This window comes from Aquarana catesbeiana, linkage group LG05 (assembly GCF_042186555.1).
Source record: "Aquarana catesbeiana isolate 2022-GZ linkage group LG05, ASM4218655v1, whole genome shotgun sequence".
Lineage (NCBI taxonomy): Eukaryota > Metazoa > Chordata > Amphibia > Anura > Ranidae > Aquarana > Aquarana catesbeiana.
This window is the reverse complement of record NC_133328.1, coordinates 405,781,437-405,801,080: the sequence shown is the minus strand read 5'-3', so window position 1 is coordinate 405,801,080 and position 19,644 is coordinate 405,781,437. Positions and strand designations below refer to the sequence as shown.

At 41.9% G+C, this 19,644-nt stretch overlaps 1 long non-coding RNA gene across 12 annotated transcripts in view; it reads right to left on the bottom strand.

Annotated features, from left to right (window-relative positions):
* LOC141144974 (uncharacterized) overlaps positions 1–19,644 on the bottom strand; it is a 533,505-nt gene that overhangs the window by 115,746 nt on the left and 398,115 nt on the right. For 3 of the 12 annotated variants that reach the window (XR_012244487.1, XR_012244492.1, XR_012244489.1), the window contains one exon: positions 13,958–14,156. The exons of the other annotated variants lie outside the window; for them this stretch is intronic. This is a non-coding gene — a long non-coding RNA (uncharacterized lncRNA). The remainder of the gene's footprint in view (positions 1–13,957; positions 14,157–19,644) is intronic. 12 annotated transcript variants of the gene reach the window in all.

Sequence of the window (19,644 nt, the reverse complement as noted above, 5' to 3'; positions counted from 1 at the left end):
TGTGACAACTCCCTAAATTTGTAGAAATGTCATCTCTCTCCTGGTTGTGTCTCTTGTACAGGAGGTGAAGGGAAATCTCCTTTACGGGACAAAGACATCGGAAAGAAACAGAAAGGGCTTTGGGTACTCTATCCAAAGCTAAAAAATGCCTTCAAAATGTCTGTTTTGGGGATTTTGCACACAGGATATATTATTAGGCATATGTCCATACAGAGAAAAATACTCTAATTACCATGGCTTCTGGGAGACAGAGCTGCTGCATATTTTTGCCCACAGGCATATAGTGCCTTAAAAAAGTATTCATACCCCTTGAAATTTCCCACGTTTTGTCATGTTTTTTATGATAGACCAACATAAAGTGGCACATAATTGTGAAGTGGAAGGAAAATTATAAATGGTTTTCCAATTTTTTTGACAAATAAATATGTGAAAAGTGTTGCGTGCATCAGTATCCAGCCCCCCTGAGTCAATACTTTGTAGAACCACCTTTCACTGCAATTATAGCTGCAAGTCTTTTTGGGTATGTCACTACCAGCTTTGCATATCTAGAGAGTGAAATTTTTGCCCATTCTTCTTTGCAAAAGCTCAAGCTCTGTCAGACTGGATGGAGAGCATCTGTGAACAGCAATTTTCAAGTCTTGCCACAGATTCTCAATTGGATTTAGGTCTGGACTTTGACTGGGCCATTCTAACACATGAATATGCTTTGATCTAAACCATTTCATTGTACCTGTAGCTCTGGCTGTATGTTTTGGATCCTTGTCCTGCTGGATGGGGAACCACCGCCCCAGTCTCAAGACTTTTGCAGACCCTAACAGGTTTTCTTCTACGATCGCTCATCTTCCCATCAACTCTGACCAGCTTTCCTGTCCCTGCTGAAGAAAAGCATCCCCACAACATGATTCTGCCACAACCATGTTTCACGGTGGGGATGGTGTGTTCAGGGTGATGTGCAGTATTAGTTTTCCGCCACACATAGCATTTTGCTTTTAGGCCAAAAAGTGCAATTTTGGTCCTATCTGACCAGAGCACCTTCTACCACATTTGCTGTGTCCCCTACATGGCTTCTCGCAAACTGCAAACGGGACTTCTTATGGCTTTCTTTCAACAATGGCTTTCTTTATGCCACTCTTTCATAAAGGCCATAAAGGCCAGATTTGTGGAGTGCATGACTAATAGTTGTCCTGTGGACAGGTTCTATTACCTGAGCTGTGGATCTCTGCAGCTCCCCCAGAGATACCATGGGCCTCTTCGCTGCTTCTTGTATTAATGCTCTCCTTGCCCAGCCTGTCAGTTTAGGTGGACAGCCTTGTCTTGGTAGGTTTTCAGTTTTGCCATACTCTTTCCATTTTCAGATGATGATTTGAACAGTGCTCTGTGAGATGTTCAAAGCTTGGGATATTTTTTTGTAACCTAACCCTGCTTTAAATTTCTCCACAACTTTATCCCTGACTTGTCTGGTGTGTTACTTTGCCTTCCCGATGCTGTTTGTTCATTAAGGTTCTCTAACAAACCCGGAGCAGACCAGGTTCTCTAAAGTTCTCTGATGGCTTCACAGAGCAGCTGTATCTATTTACTATTTAGGTAACTTTGGATCGCAATTGGTTTCACTAGATTTTAGTTAACCACTTCAGCCCCGGAAGGTTTTACCCCCTTCCTGACCAGAGCACTTTTTACAATTCGGCACTGCGTCGCTTTAACTGCTAATTGCGCGGTCATGCAATGCTGTACCCAAACAAAATTTGCGTCCTTTTCTTCCCACAAATAGAGCTTTCTTTTGATGGTATTTGATCACCTCTGCCGTTTTTATTTTTTGCGCTATAAACTTTTGAAAAAAAATGATATTTTCTACTTTTTGTTATAAAAAAAATCCAATAAACTCAATTTTAGTCATACATTTAGGCCAAAATGTATTCGGCCACATGTCTTTGGTAAAAAAAATGTCAATAAGCGTATATTTATTGGTTTGCGCAAAAGTTATAGCGTCTACAAACTAGGGTACATTTTCTGGAATTTGCACAGCTTTTAGTTTATGACTGCCTATGTCATTTCTTGAGGTGCTAAAATGGCAGGGCAGTACAAACCCCCCCAAATGACCCCATTTTGGAAAGTAGACACCCCAAGGAAATTGCTGAGAGGCATGTTGAGCCCATTGAATATTTATTTTTTTTGTCCCAAGTGATTGAATAATGACAAAAAAAAAAAAAAAATTTACAAAAAGTTGTCACTAAATGATATATTGCTCACACAGGCCATGGGCATATGTGGAATTGCACCCCAAAATACATTCAGCTGCTTCTCCTGAGTACGGGGATACCACATGTGTGGGACTTTTTGGGAGCCTAGCCGCGTACGGGGCCCCAAAAACCAAGCACCGCCTTCAGGATTTCTGAGGGCATAAATTTTTGATTTCACTCCTCGCTGCCTATCACAGTTTTGAAGGCCATAAAATGCCATGATGGCACAAACCCCCCCCCCCCCCCAAATGACCCCATTTTGGAAAGTAGACACCCCAAGCTATTTGCTAAGAGGCATGGTGAGTATTTTGCAGCTCTCATTTGTTTTTGAAAATGAAGAAAGACCAGAAAAATTTTTTTTTTTTTCTTTTTTCAATTTTCAAAACTTTGTGACAAAAAGTGAGGTCTGCAAAATACTCACTATACCTCTCAGCAAATAGCTTGGGGTGTCTACTTTCCAAAATGGGGTCATTTGGGGGGGTTTTGTGCCACCTGGGCATTCCATGGCCTCCGAAACTGTGATAGGCAGTGAAGAGTGAAATCAAAAATTTACGCCCTTAGAAAGCCTGAAGGCGGTACTTGGTTTTCGGGGTCCCATGCGCGGCTAGGCTCCCAAAAAGTCCCACACATGTGGTATCCCCATACTCAGGAGAAGCAACAGAATTTATTTTGGGGTGTAATTTCACATATCCCCATGGCATGTTTGAGCAATATATCATTTAGTGACAACTTCCATGGACTCGACATGCCTCTCAGCAAATAGCTTGGGGTGTCTACTTTCCAAAATGGGGTCATTTGGGGGGGGGGGTTTGAACTGTCCTGGCATTTTATGCACAACATTTAGAAGCTTATGTCACACATCACCCACTCTTCTAACCACTTGAAGACAAAGCCCTTTCTGACACTTTTTGATTACATGAAAAAATTATTTTTTTTTGCACGAAAATTACTTTGAACCCCCAAACATTATATATTTTTTTAAAGCAAATGCCCTACAGATTAAAATGGTGGGTGTTTCATTTTTTTTTTTCACACAGTATTTGCGCAGCGATTTTTCAAACGCATTTTTTTGTGGAAAAAACACACTTTTTTAAATTTTAATGCACTAAAACACACTATATTGCCCAAATGTTTGATGAAATAAAAAAGATGATCTTAGGCCGAGTACATGGATACCAAACATGACATGCTTTAAAATTGCGCACAAACGTGCAGTGGCAACAAAATTAACACATTTTTAAAAGCCTTTAAAAGCCTTTACAGGTTACCACTTTAGATTTACAGAGGAGGTCTACTACTAAAATTACTGCCCTCGATCTGACGTTCGCGGTGACACCTCACATGCATGGTGCAATTGCTGTTTACATTTGACGCCAGACCAACGATTGCGTTCGCCTTAGCGCGAGAGCCGGGGGGACAGGGGTGCTTTTTTTTTTTTTTTTTTTTTTTTTTTTATTATTTTTTTGCTTTTTTATCTTATTTTTAAACTGTTCCTTTCATTTTTTTTTTAATCATTTTTATTGTTATCTCAGGGAATGTAAATATCCCCTATGATAGCAATAGGTAGTGACAGGTACTCTTTTTTGAAAAAATTGGGGTCTATTAGACCCTAGATCTCTCCTCTGCCCTCAAAGCATCTGACCACACCAAGATCGGTGTGAAAAAATGCTTCCCCAATTTCCCAATGGCGCTGTTTACATCCGGCGAAATCTAAGTCATAAAATGCTCGTAGCTTCCGGTTTCTTAGGCCATAGAGATGTTTGGAGCCACTCTGGTCTCTGATCAGCTCTATGGTCAGCTGGCTGAATCACCGGCTGCATTCTCAGGTTCCCTGATGAGACAGGAGAGCCAGAGAAAAACACGGAAGACGGTGGGGGGGGGGCATTCCCTCCCACTGCTTGTAAAAGCAGTCTAGAAGCTAATTAGCCACTAGGATTGCTTTTACATGAAAGCCGACCACTGGCTGAAAAGAATGATACCAAGATGATACCTAAACCTGCAGGTATCATTCTGGTATAACCACTCAAAGTCGTGAATGGCGTACCTGAAGACAAAAAAATGGTTAACAATAAAGCACAGTGAACAGTAAAGTATAAAAAATTGCATACCTGAAAAGCAAACATGATAAAACATAATAACAATAAAACATTGCAGAATAGAATACAGTAAAAAAGAGCAGAACAATAGAGAGAGAGAATAGAGAGAGAGAGAACAATAAAACGACAACTATTTTTTTTTATTTTTGTTTGTGTTTTTTTTTTTTTACACTTTTTTTTGTAACTGTAACTTTTATAACTGTAACCGGTTCCAGGTTCGGGTCTCTCAAAATGCAATGGCATCTTGGGAGACTCTGTGAAAGTGTGTCCTAGTCTGTGCAATGCTGTACCCTACGCTAATACTCAACTAGTGAATGGTAGCGTTCAAAACATTCACCAATGCAAAGACCAGGATTGTCAGGACAGGAGGGACAATAATAGCGGGTGTCACGTCTATATCCGCGCTTGCTGCAGACACAACATCTTTTTTGGGGGGGTTTGTTGGGTAGGGGTACTCAGGAGGACATAAAGAAAATGCCTCTCATGCAGCCGACTGCATTTGGTTGGGGATGTGAATGGGGGAAGTACGGGCGCTGCAGAAGCGGTGGGTTCCCAATTAGGATTGGCGAATGCAGCAGGAAGGGCATTATGGGCACGACAGGCCTGTGTTTGTCTTCTTGGTGGCAGCGGGACACTACTTGTGCTTGCCACCTCGCCAGCTTGAACTGCACTTATGGGACTCGCCACATCACCAAGTGTTACTGCAGTGCTGGTTTGACTACGATTGGGGTGTACTAGGCCGCTGGCACTTGCCAGTTCACCAAAACGCTACAAAAAAAACTGTTAGTGATCGCAGGGATCAGGCCTGACTCTGCGAACGCTGCAGTTATGCGTTTAGTGTTTTGTAAGTGACAGTGATCGATCGATACTGCACTTGGGTGGGCTGGGCTGGGCCGGGCGGAGGGGCAAAACGCAGGTGCTAGCAGGTATCTGGGCTGATCCCGCTAACACTGCGTTTTTGGGAATCCTGAACTGCTGGGGACGCTAGTATAGATCTGATCGGATCCAATATTGATGCGTTCAGATAATATACCACTAAGGGAGGTGTACCGTGCGTGCGTGGGTGTTAGCGCTACTGGCACTAACCTGACGCTGCCTGGGGCTGGTGCTTGCCATTTCACCAAAACGCTACCAAAAAAACTGTTAGCGATCGCAGGGATCAGGCCTGACTCTGCAAACGCTGCAGTTATGCGTTTAGTGTTTTGTAAGTGACAGTGATCGATCGATACTGCACTTGGGTGGGCTGGGCCGAGCCGGGCGGAGGGGCAAAATGCAGGTGCTAGCAGGTATCTGGGCTGATCCCGCTAACACTGCGTTTTTGGGAATCCTAAACTGCTGGGGACGCTAGTATAGATCTTATCGGATCAGATATTGATCCGTTCAGATACTATACCACTAAGGGAGGCGTATGCTGCGTGCGTGGGTGTTAGCGGTACTGGCGCTAATCTGACGCTGCCTGGGGCGACGCATATCACCGCCGGGCGATCGAGGGGCTAAACCTTTATTCGGTAATAAACGGCGGGTGCCCTGACACTATAAAAAATAAACAAACTAACCAGCGTCACCCGTAACGGTTATACAGTGATCAGTGGTGAAAGGGTTAACTAGGGGGCAATCAAGGGGTTAAAACATTTATTAGGTAGTATATGGGGGTCCCTGTCGCTATAAAACGCTGACGGCGAACCTAAATATTTACCTCCCTAACTAGCGTCACCAGCGACACTAATACAGCGATCAGAAAAATGATCGCTTAGCGACACTGGTGACGGGGGGTGATCAAGGGGTTAAAACTTTATTAGGGGGGGTTAGGGGGGTACCCTAGACCTACAGGGGGCTAATACTCACTGCCCTACCACTTCTAACTGTCACAAACTGACACCATGCAGTAATCAGGAAAAAAAAACAAAAACAAAAAAAAAACAGCTTGGTGTCAGTTTGTGACAGGGGGGGGGGTGATTGGGGGGGGATCGGGGGGGATCGGGGGTGTTTAGTGTGCCTGGCATGTTCTACTGTGTTGTGTAGTGTTTTACACTTACTCAGATGTCTTCTCTCCTCGGCGTCGGAAAGGAAACTGCCAAGCTGAGGAGAGATGACATCACATCCTCTGCCTGTGTGTACTATACACAGGCAGGGGATGTTTCTCATTGGCTGGGAGCGATCGCGAGGGGGGGGCCACGATCGGATGGCCTCCCCCTCATCTCTGATCGCTCCTAGACAAATGCCGACCGCCGCTGGCACCGGGGGGGTCCGATAGGACCCCCCTGCCCGCGGGAAGGCAATCAAGTACCAGGTACGTGATTTTGCCTGCCCGTGCCGCTCTGTTCACGTATATATGCGTGAGGCGGTCGGCAAGTGGTTAATAGTATCAGAATAAAGGGGGCTGAATACAAATGCACGCCACACTTTTCAGATATTTATTTGTAAAAAATATTTAAAACCATCTATCATTTTCCTTCCACTTGTCAATTATGTGCCACTTTGTGTTGGTCTATCACATGAAATCCCAACAAAACGACAAAATGTGTAAATTTCAAGTGGAGTATAAATACTTTTTCAAGGCACTGTACATTACAAAAATGTCATATGAGGCTATGCACACATAAATGCCATTGTCTCACATTTACACAGGCAGGTGTACAGGCATATTCTTCAAAATGTAAACTTTTTAATTTTTAAACAACTTAAAGACCAGGCCTTTTCTGACACTTTTTATTTACAAGAAAAAATCTGTATTTTTTGCTAGAAAATTACTAAGAACCCCCAAACATTATATATATATATATATATATATATATATATATATATATATACACATATTTATATGGTGGTTGTTGCAATTTTTTATGTCACACGGTATTTGCGCAGCGTTTTTTCAAACACAATTTTTCTGGAAAAAATTTACTTTTATGAATGAAAAAAAAACACAATATATAACCAAATTTATACATTTTTATTTAAAATTGCGCACACTTGTGGAATGGCGACAAACTATGTTACTAAAAAATCTTCATAGGCAACGCTTTCATATTTTTTATATATAAGACCCCAGAACTCTCCTCTACCCTTGAAAGCATGAGTTTAAAAAAACAAAAACAACATTGAGCTCATGCTTTTAAAAAAAATGGCTCTTTTAACTTTTGCCCTGAGTGAAAAATGACAAAATGCTTGTTGTTTCCAGTCTCCTAAACCATAGGCTCTATGATCAGCAACCGCAACTGCTGGCCTCAGTGCCAGGCTTCCTGATCACTCAGGAGAGCTCGGAGAGGCACCAGACAGCAGCAGGAGGTGGGGACTACCCCTCCTGCTGACTGTAAAAGTTATCCAGCTGCTAATCAGCTAAGTTAGCTGAAAATGTTAATACCAGTGTTATGGCTGACATCTGCAGCCATGGCCATGGTATAACCACTTGAACACAACCATGTACAGTATATACGTGATTGTTTGGAAAGTGGTTAAAAATACACCTTTATGCCTCCATGTGTAAATGTGAGTGCCAGCATTTAGGCACACATAGCTGTGTATGGCATATTTTGTAATGTCTATAGCTAAAAACACATTGTATGCTCCCAAAAGCCACAACAAGCATATTTAACTCTGTAAGGCTATATACCTACAACATAATATAACGCCAATGTGTAGGAGCCCTAATTATTAAAATTGTAGCTAATAATTTGAGTATCAGCTATTGTATTACTTGTTGCTCTCTTGAATAATTTTGTTCAAAAATAAAGTATGTGCAACCCTAATGTTTAATGATTTACTGGCTGACAACAGCACTACTCTTCCTTACTAGTAACCAAGGAGAAGTAGCTTGCTTGCATTATAACCTTATGTTCACACATAGCAAGCCTATGTAAGGTCAATACATCTAGTTGGAGGTGGGGAAATGTATGACATGTTGTAATTCAAGATTAGGTTAATGTAGTCTTATACTCAAGATAAATCAGTTGCAAAAGTTTAAATTAATCAGGAAAAATTCTTCTTGAAACATCTCTGAATGCTGAATTGTCTAACTGCCTTATGGATCAGGTCACCAGGCATATTGTTCAGGTTGATGCATTGTACGTTAGGTCATATGACAAAGTGACTTCAACGTGTACCACAGGAGAACATATTATATTTCTCCAAGGGAATGCTAGATAAATCATATTACGTATCTGTGATCTCAGCACTTCAAGGATCAAACTATTTTCAGTAATTCTTCAACGACCTTCACAACTTGGAATTTTAATCTTATGTATGCCATTTTAGTTGAACATCAGCATTCTGAAGATTAAAATGATGTGCTATCAACTGACACTAGGCCATACTCCTAATAGATTAACATGTTTTATTCTTACAATTTTCCATATTAACAGTTTCTAGGGATAAGAGAATATGTCTGAATAGACTTTAGTGTGACCTCCACTGAAGTCTATCAAAGCAAAGAATTTGGACAAGGCCTATAGGTATGTGATTGTCAACAAAAGGCATGGGGAGCTGGCTACTGCTTTACAGGACATGCAACAATGCAAAAGAAATGTAATCAAATACCATTCAGGTGGGAGACAGTTCTCCTTTTTATCTGACTTTGAGGGTGACATGGGAAAAACACCAATTTTTGAAATTACTTATTTGGGAGATGCCTTTAAACTGTAAGTGATATTGCAGAACAGTATGATTCTCATGAACAGTGTCAGCAACACAATATTCTGGAAGCAGCAGCAGCATCCTGAACTGATTTGTTGCAATCTAAAAAAATCTTATGAGGTGGCTGTGGCTGCAACACTGTTTTTTTATCCAGCAGTAATAGGCCTAAATTGAATGCTGGAAGTAGCAGTCACAACAGATTTAAAAGCTATATGAAAGTTTATCATTACAGTATAAAGCTAACGCCTCTCAAAGGTGTAGCTCAACCATTGCCTTGTCCTGCAAATGCAGAACTTATGCCTCTCTCTTTAGGGCTGCCTGACATTATGAAGACACGGAATTGCCTAACGTTATTATCAGCTATAGCAATAGCAGGAATCAGGATGCAGTGCTTTAGCACACTTATGCCCCGTACACACGGTTGGATTTTCTGAAGGAAAATGTTTGATGGGAGCTTGTTGTCGGAAATTCCATCAGATATTTTCCATTGGAATTTCCGTCACACAAAATTTGAGATCTGGATCTCAAATTTTCCGACAACAAAATCTGTTGTCGTAAATTCCGATCGTGTGTGCACAATTCCGACGCACAAAGTTCCACACATGCTCGGAATCAAGCAGAAGAGCCGCACTGGCTATTGAACTTCATTTTTCTTGGCTTTTCGTACGTGTTGTACGTCACCGAGTTCTTGCCGTTCGGAATTTCCAACAAGATTTGTGTGATCGTGTGTATGCAAGACAAGTTTGAGCCAACATCCGTCAGAAAAAATCCATGGATTTTGTTGTCGGAACGTCCGATCGTGTGTACAGGGCATTAGGCTCAGTTCACACTAGTGCGAATTGGATGGCGGTTTACCCCCATCCAATTTGCATGTCAGAGATTGTGACTGGCTCTTTATGGAGCCGGTTCACTAACGCTAAAGATTCACATGACACCGGGAAGGGAAAATGGCTAATTGGGCCCAATTTGGTGATTTCCACTTAGGGGTGTATTTACTTTTGTTACCAGCGGTTTAGACATCAATGGCTGTGTGTTGAGTTATTTTGAGGGGACAGCACTTTTACACTGTTACACAAGCTGTAAACTCACTACTTTGCATTGTAGCAAATGGCATTTCTTCAGTGTTCTCACAAGAAAAGATATAATAAAATATTTACAAAAATGTGAGGGATGTACTCTCACTTTTGTGAGATACTGTATATATATAGATATATATATAGATATATATATATATATCTATATATATAGATATATTATTTTTTTATCTAATTTACTCTAAATATTAGAGCAAGCTCTGGGAAAAAAAAGAAAACATTTGTACTTCTATGCAGTTAAATCAGTTGCTACACTACTCATTTCGGAGATCTCAAAGCACAAAAATAAAATGTTGGCATGCATTATACATTACTGCTCAGTGACAAAAGGGAGACAAGTAGCTTCTATTATTAGCGTAATATACTTGGCACAAGCAAAGCAGAGGAGGTGATGAGGGCACAAACAGCACGAACCAAAACGCAGTCCAAAAAATGAAAATTACAGTACAAGATCTGCATGAAGAAAACAATTCTCAGCAGTGTCTGCTTGTCACAAAGCGACAATTAGCTTTTAATATTTTACAGAATTGTCTTTATAATTAGGAAGCTTAATAAGACAGTTTTGCAAATAAACAAACTGGATCTGTGACTAAAATCAAAACAAGGCAAGTGGGTGGAAAGGAAGCTTTCTTTAATCTTACAGAGGCGGTTGTGCTATAGCTGTAGGGAAAAATTAGGTGCTACGCGGTTTGAAAAAATAACAATAATGCTGAACAGGATCAAAAAATATAATGTGACTCTATTAAAGAGACACTGTCACCTTGCCCAATCAGGCTTAAAACTCCACTCCCCACCCCTAGACTGCTTTATACTCACCTCTCTAGGGCTCCCTTACTGCCCCTTTTTCTCTGACTGCCACTGCAAAATACCTCCCATGATGCAGTGCTTGGACCTAGCAGCCATACGCTAGGCCCAAGCACAGTCACATGATGGGGCTATGACACTGCTCCCTCTTAGCTCCGATACCAGCCTTCATCTGGTATTTTGGTTGTAACAGAAGAAGGAACAGTGGGGGGCTGCAGAAAAGGTCATATAGTGGCCAGAGGGTGGGATTTACACAGACATTGTTCCCTGAATGGGCAAGGTGACAATGGGGTTGATTTACTAAAGACAAATCAACTCTGCACTCCAAGTGCACTGCAAGTGCACTTGGAGGTGCAGTCGCTGTAAATCTGAGGGAAAGTTCTGAAATCAGGGGAAGCTCTGCTGATTTTATCATCCAATCATGTTCAAGCAAAAATGCTATTTTTTATTTTCCTTGCATGTCCCCTACGGATTTTCAGCGACTGCATTTCCAAGTGCACTTGCAGTGCACTTGTAGTGCAAAGTGTATTACCTTTTAGTAAATCAACCCCAATGTCTCTTCAAATCAGATGGAATTACTTTATGGTGTGTCCCATAGAAAGGTGGAGGTTTCCTGTAATAGTTTTGATTTAATTTTGATTTTGATTTAATTATGTGCTGCTATGCTAAATACGTTAAAAAGATGTGCAATAAAAGGGAACTGCTGCAACCACTACTATAGTAAATGCTAAACACCATAGGAAAAATAAATTAAAGAAAATGGTGCGCTGTTCAATCGAAAATCATAAGTACTCATCACAGGGCTTTAACATTTATCATGTAAATTAGTGGCGTAATTAGAACCTTCAGGTCCCCAATGCAAGAAACCATAATGGGCTCCCATAACCCCGGACAAGGGCCTTTCCTCCGAGCCCGGTGGCGGAAGAACAGGGCCCGGTCGCAAGTGGGTGGCTGCATATAAAGGAAACGATATCTCCATTTCCCCCTGCTTCTCCTCCTCTCTCTTCCGCAGGCATTCAGTGGCTGCAGGAGATAAATGGAGAGATTGGTTCCTCTATGTCGGTGTTTTTCAGTCTTTTTCCAGTCAGGGCACCCTTAAAGTATACCCCTAGGTGAATGGGGCTGCACTGCAACCACTCCGCAACTGTGTACATTGCATGCAGTTGCAGCATAGTGATGATGCATTTAAGGGGTTAAAACAGGTGGTCAGGAGGCAACATATTGGGTGGTCAAGATTAGAGTCAGGATTAAAAGTGCATACATAAAATGTGCATACATACATGTAAACACACACACACATATATAAACATACACACATAATACACACACATATACTGTATATATATACACACACATATATATATATATATATATATATATATATATATATATATATATATATAAATACACACACATATATATATATAAATGCACATATGCACACACACACACATACTTGCACATACACATATACATACATGCACACACACACATACATACATGCACATACACACACACACACATACATACATACATGCGCACACATACATGCGCGCACACACACACACACACACACACACATACATGCACACATACATGCACATGCAAGCACACACATACATACATGCGCATGTACACACACACACTGACATACATGCACACATACATGCACATGCACGCACACACATACATACATACATGCGCATGTACACACACACACTGACATACATGCACACACACACATACATGCACATGCACACACACAAATAAACACACATACAGTAGATAGATAGCCTTATAAAAAACAGCAGTCCTTTACCTTACATCTTCCTGCTGGGTACTGCACTGTAGGGGGAGACAAAGAGCACAGCACAAACTGTGCTTTCACTTTAGGTCAAAACAATGTGACCAGCTCCCCGCACAGTGCCAATTACAGTTCAGCTTAGGATCGGGGAGCTCAGTTTCAGCCACCCTTGCCACTCCTCCTATTGAGGTATACAGGGGACCCTCAAGGGCCTCCTGCAGCAAGGGGCCCAGTCGCCATGGTGGCCTCAGCGACCCTTATTCTTCTGCCACTGATGTAAATACAACATACATTTTCAAATATAATAATATATATATAATATTTCATAAAAATAAACGTTAAGTGATAGCATATGTATATACAATCATAGTGAACATCCAAAAAGCTCCTATAGTGATAAAGTCCACTTCAAGGACACAAAAACAAATGATGCAATCTGAAGAACGTGATATCCATCCCTGAAAAGACAGCTGTGTGTTAAAATGCCATCACCAGACACCTCTGCCTGCAATGCCTGCTCACCTTACTGTTTCACCCATTACAGGTCATGCCGCACCTTTAAGTTAGGTGTTGAAAAGGTAGAAGGTTTTTATATCTTAATGCATTCTATGTATTAAGATAAAAAAAAACTTTTGTGTGTAGCAGCCGCCCCAGCACCCCCTAATTACCTACCTGAGCTCCTTCACTTTCCAGCGATGTCCACAATCCCCTCAGCCATCCAGTACACTCCTCCTGATTGGCTGAAACAGAGCAGCAGCGCCATTGGCTCCCACGGCTGACAATCAAAGTCAGTCAGCCTATCAGGGGAAAGAGGTGGTGGGGCCAGGCCGGGGCTCCGTGTCTGAATGGATACACGGAGCTCTGACTCGGCTTGGGGTCCCCCTTATGGCAAGCTGGCTGAGGAGGCACTCAAAGGAGGGAGGGGCTAGGAGCTCAATGAGAGACCCGAGAAGAGGTAGATCCGGGCTGCTCTGTGCAAACCAACTGCACAGAGGAGGTAAGTATAACAAGTTTGTTATTTAAAAAAAAAAAAAAAACAAGACTTTACAATCACTTTAAGAAGTTATGCTGTTGGTCTGGTTTACCTCTGGTCTAGTTTTAATGCTCTTTTGATATGTTTTTAAGACTGGACAGGGTCCGCTGGAAAACGAGTGCTTGGGGTATAATAGCATAGACTCATAGAGTAAAATGACTCTTAAAATAATATCTTATTAATGATTAAGAACACTTACATCAATATTACTTGATAAAACTTGTAAAAACATGTAAAACAATCCACAAACGGCAAATCACCTCCTCAACATAGAACTTCTGGGTCCTGGAGACACTGGAAGTGACATCACTGGCTCCACCCGACATGTCGCGTCACTTGTCACGTGACTTCCTCAGGGTCACTCACGCATGGACATCACGTTCTTAACATTGCATCGTTTGTCCTTATAGGGGACTTTATCACTATAGGAGCTTTTTGGACTTTCAATATGATTGTTTCCTGTACAATTTATACAAAAAAAATAAAAAATTCCCAATAAATGTTTGCTGCATAGCTTGTATAAATTATACAATACAGTATATAGTCTTAGAGCAGTATACATTACCAGTTTTCAAATTGTATGTTCTTAAAGTAAACCTCTTTTTTATAGAAATATGGTTTCTTCATTTTGCAGAGGTTGCTAGCTCTCTGGCTTTCATACATGTCTAACCACTTGCTATTCACTCTGTAGAAATACAAAGAGGTAGCCTGGCCGCCGCACACCTATCCCAGCTTGAGTGGTTAGCAGGTAATAGCAGTATCAGCTAAATTTATTAAGGGCACAACGATACACAGCAGTTTTTTTTCCTTTTATGATAAAGGTTTTAAACAAATGAAAAAAAGCTGACCATTTAAGCACCTCTGTCAGTAATAAATGGTTTATCTCAACCCTCTAACTGTCACTTTTGCTGAACAGCTTAATCTTTTAAAGAAAGTTGAAAACTAACAGACTTACTGGCCAGATCATTAGGTGAAAATAAAGAAGTAAAATCTAAAAGAATAAAACAAATGCAGCTACTACATCTAAAAATTGGTAAGCTGAAATATATTAAATTTTTGTCCTTAGCTTTGATAGTTCTTTAAGAATTTAGTATTCTTTATTGAATGAACATTTTCACAGTGGAAGGTTTCTTAGGGGAACAATAGACTTTCAGATGAAAAAATCCATTTAGCCTTCCCTGAATCTCTTTTATAGTCTGCAGGATGCCAAAAACCTTCAAGTTACTTTCTTATCACAGGCAATCATTTAATGTACTGTATGTGAGCACCCAGAACCCATAGCTACAAAAGACCCAGATCCCTTCAATCCCTCCTGTGTCGCTCTACGTATGACCTCTGTTTATCGGTGAGCTGAATAGAGAACATAGCCTCATGTATGAAAGTGTCAGATCTTATGTCTTTCAGTACACTGAGCTTTAGCACACAGAGATACATGAATAAACACTTATAAAAGATTTCATGTTAGCTTTACTCATAGTGCACTAAGCACAAATTAAATGTTGAGTGACATTTCATTATTGTTCCAAGGGCCTAATTACAAGAAGCCTCTACACTCTCCACTAAAGTCCTACTATCGTCACTCTGCCAAGTCAACATGGTACAAAAAATTCTGTACTGTCACCACGCAGATGCAGACAAATATGCCTATGAATGCCCACTTCCCCAGACTGACGTCCATCCATCAAGGCATTTTGATATTTGCAAAACTCCTCATAAGAGCCAACCCACTGTTTTCATCAGGACTGGGGGCTCTAAAAAGGGTTATAACTATAAAAAAAAAAAAAAAAGAAACAATCCTTATCCTTTAAAGCAGGATAAACAGCATAGCGCTTGTGCTGTGTCATTTGTCCCTCTCTATGTTCTAAAAATTCTGGTTTATCCTGCCTGTTCTTGTGTCTCCTGATGTAAACTAACCATGGTAATCATGGCTGCTGATCCATCCCGCAATCTCTCCTCTCTCCCCCTCCCTCCCTGCCTGTCAGCTCGAAAGTCTGTGTGATGCATCTCCTCCCCTCCACTCCCACCGCTATAGCTGTAAAATTACTACTGATAAATCCTGTAATCCCCTTTCTTACAGGAAGATATATTGTGCAGTATCTGCGTTTTTTAATAACTATTTATTTACAGTGCCCTGGGCGCTCCTGTGACCTCCCGTCGCTCTCCTCCTCTCTTCCCGACTGACGTCAGCAGGGAATCTCAGCCCTATCTTCCTGTAAGAGAGGGGATTACAGGATTTCTCAGTAATGACTTTACAACCGCTTTAAGAGGAATATTGTGCCAGGGTGCTATGACGTTTTCAGGAAGCCATGTACTGTATGCAGGGTAGAGGAAAGAAAACTATATTTGCCATTCACAAAAATAGAGTTTTTCAAACAAAGGCTGGTAAATTAAAAAAAATATCTAAATGGTTGCTTTCTAAACACACACCCACACATACCCTGTAAGGGGGACTTGTGATTGGGCAGATGTTGGCCCCAGAATGTACCATTCCCGTCATGTTTCTTCTTGGATACAGCACCTACTGCCCTGCCTTTGTAGCCACCATATCGGACACGTCTTCTGGCCAGAGGCCCACTCATGACATACCCAGACAAAGGCCCTAATATTCAAAATAAAGGAATGTCCGCCAACAAATGCATTTTCAGCACTTTACTGCAACTTTGTATTTTTACATTTCTTCCCATGACATTTTCCATTTGACAAACAATCACAATCTTTGGCACAGAACAAGCATAGATCTCTGGGGGGCCAGAGAGCACAGTGGGAGCCTGAGAGTATGGGGGGTGAAGAGAACAGGGGAGGAGAGCACGGGAGAGTCTGAAAGTACATCGGGGGGCCTGGGAGCATGGAGGCCGAGAGCACTGTGGGGAACCTGAGAGCACGGGGAGAGAAGAGCACAGGGGCGAAGAGCACGTGGTGAGCCTGAGAGCACCTCAAGGGGGCTGAGAACACAAGGGTAGAGAGTACTGAGGGTCTGGAGAGAGGGGGGGCAGAGAGCACTGGGGGGAGGGAGCAGAAAAAAGTTGGATATTAGGAGCGGCTGCTGAATCAATCACTCCATTTTCCTCCTGCAGCCTCAGAAGAAAGGAGAGGAGGAGAAGCTGCATTCTTCTATATGCCCGCTGCTCCTCCTATCACACAGGGAGCTGCACTCACTTTCCCTCTGGTCCGGTGTCTCATCCAGATCCGCTCCCTCTTCATGACCACATCTCATCTGAGCTGCAGTTTCTGCCCCCGGCCAGACAGCTGAACTGAATTGGCAGCCGGCCAGCCAGCTGCAGAGAGGCCAGGTGAGCAGTGCAGGCTCAAGGGCCTGGTGTGCCCTATGGCCAGTCCAGGCCTGCCTCCATCCCTGATTTACAGAACCCCCAGGTGAGGGTCAGGGGTTCAAGGTGCTTTCATTAGTATACCCCTCTCTTTCAAATGTCCTTTCTATAGCTCTGCCCAGCTGGACATGCTTCATGATGACATTTATTTCCAGGCTCCAGCTTCTACTCACATAAGAGGACTCTGTTCCAGGCCCCCAAGGCCTCATGTACCACGACCTGCAGAAGTAGGCCAGGGATAGACAAAGTAACTACAGCTAGTTCTCAAGCGATCTGTACCAACTTGTCTGGGTATTCAGCCCTGCAAAGGGCCCTTTGGATCAGTTTTAAGTAGGACCACATTTTAGAAGCTCTGTGGTATCCTGTTTCCATACCCTCAGACTAACTGGGCCCCACCCACAACTGCATTTATATGGGCACTAGCTCCACCCATTACATCACTATAGTACAGTATTTTCTTTAAAGGGGAGTTAGCACCTGCTTATAGCTTTATCACTACCATGTCCTAATGGCAACAGAGCCATCTAGTGGCAGGTAAGCTAACTTACATATATTGAGTAGCGCAACACTACATAAAGTATTGTTTATAGGCAAGCTGACTGCAGCTGACAACACAGCTTATTGTAATATGTGATGAAGTAAATTTGATCTTTAAATAAAGCTGGCCATTAACATCTAAAAGTACGAAAAAGTTAAATATTCTGACCACTGAAAGTATGCTTCTAGAGCAGAGGGTTCTCTTAACTAGGGGTATCCATGCCCCATTGGGAATTTGGGGATCAAATAATGGCAGACTGGATCGGGAAACTAAATAATTAGATTAGAATCTGATATTTTATTATTATTATTATTTTTAACAATTTGTCAGATGCTATTCAAGTAATATTGGTAGTAACTATACTTCAAATCCTTATTTTGGCTGTACAAAAATCTTACTAGTAGTTCGATTTTGTATTTGTAAACTGCCTTTTTTAACCTCTTCCTGTTAACATGGCGCCTATATGCAGCGGGTGGGCTTTAACCCCGACAGGCCGCATATATGCGACCCTATGTAAACAGTTTTCTGTGCTGAGAGCGTGTGTTCTGCATACTCCCAACAAAGTCACCGGTGGGGACTGGAAAGCAGCCGATGCATACTTGCAATCAGGAGCTTTCTGATCAAGTGACCACTGTGACAGCCAATTACATGACCGGAATGCTTACCTGCGACTCCTGCCACTTAGGAACTGCAGTCTACTCACATAATTTGTAATAAAAACATCTTTGCCATTCTGAAGCTTCCCTCCAACCACTTTATTTTATATATACTGTGATTCTGTACTACTGTGATTCTGCCAAATATGCTGCAGAAATCTCCCTCCACTAAGTCTGGCTGCATCCATTTTAACTGTGGGCAGCTGAAGCTGCTGCCTGTTCAATTCCTGTATTTACACAGACACACAGAGGCACACCTCCAGCTCTGCAGCTCTCATTGGCCCTCTTATGACTCATCCCCCCTCTCTTCCTGGCAAACTCTCATGAGAGTGAGAGAGAAGGCTGTGCTTAGGCTAATTACCAGACAAGAAAGAGGAAGTGGGCTGTATAAGGTATTTACTGGCATAAAAAAATGTTTTACTATCTAAAGTTAAAACAATAAGGACAGAGGATTTAATAGATGGAAAGTTGGAAAAATGACTGAAGGTCCGCTTTAAAGGGCTGGGAGGAGGTGGTGGGAATGGGTTAAATAAATAATAATGATGCATTTTATGATTTTTTTCTATAGCTGTTCTATTCCTGGTTACATATATGCAAAAATTAAACCAAGCTATTGATATCTTTTGTTGAATACATTCCAATGGTTAAAGATTATAGCTGGCGAGTGTAACTTCACCTATAGCTGTCCTCATTCCTTTAAGTCATGCAGGCCTACTAGTACTTGGTGGTCCTCATTACTTAGTACACAATGCTATAGTCACTGGCCACGCAGTACGAGAAGTGTCAGAAGGATATAAATAAAGGAGTATCTGGGGGTTCTTGGAAGAGTCAAGTGTGGACTGATGTTCAGCAGGTGAGTAGCCAATAATAAAATCCAGAGGCAGGTGAAGGTCAGAAATATTCAGGATCAGTAGTGCAATCCAGGGACAGGCAGCGGTTAGGGCAGGTGGCAGATAATAGTAACCAGACACAGATCAGCAAGGTCAGAAGGGTAACCACTGGGCAATTATTGCAGAGAAGGCTTTCTTGTTCAGGTTGGCCTTTTGAGCAGCATTGGATGTGCAGCCTAGGGATGAGTCACTGGAATGCTGCAAAGGCTAAATTGCGGGATGCCAGGAGGCCATGAAAGGTGGTGTGTGACCACACCACAGAGGTAAGCGAGACACCTGACAAGTACCTATAAGGAATGGTGATGATGATTTTGACAATCTGGAGAGGGCACAATGGGGACATTTTGGGCAATTCAGCATTAATGGTAAAAAGGTAATGTTCTAGAAGATCATTTCATAAAGACACACAGATTGTCACAGCATTAAAGTTTCTTGCTATTGAAGAGGGAAAGTGAAAGCTGGACATTACTGGATCTGGCTTTTCTCTACGGAAAAAACTGTGATTGGCTAAAAAAAATCCAGCACAACAATTCACAG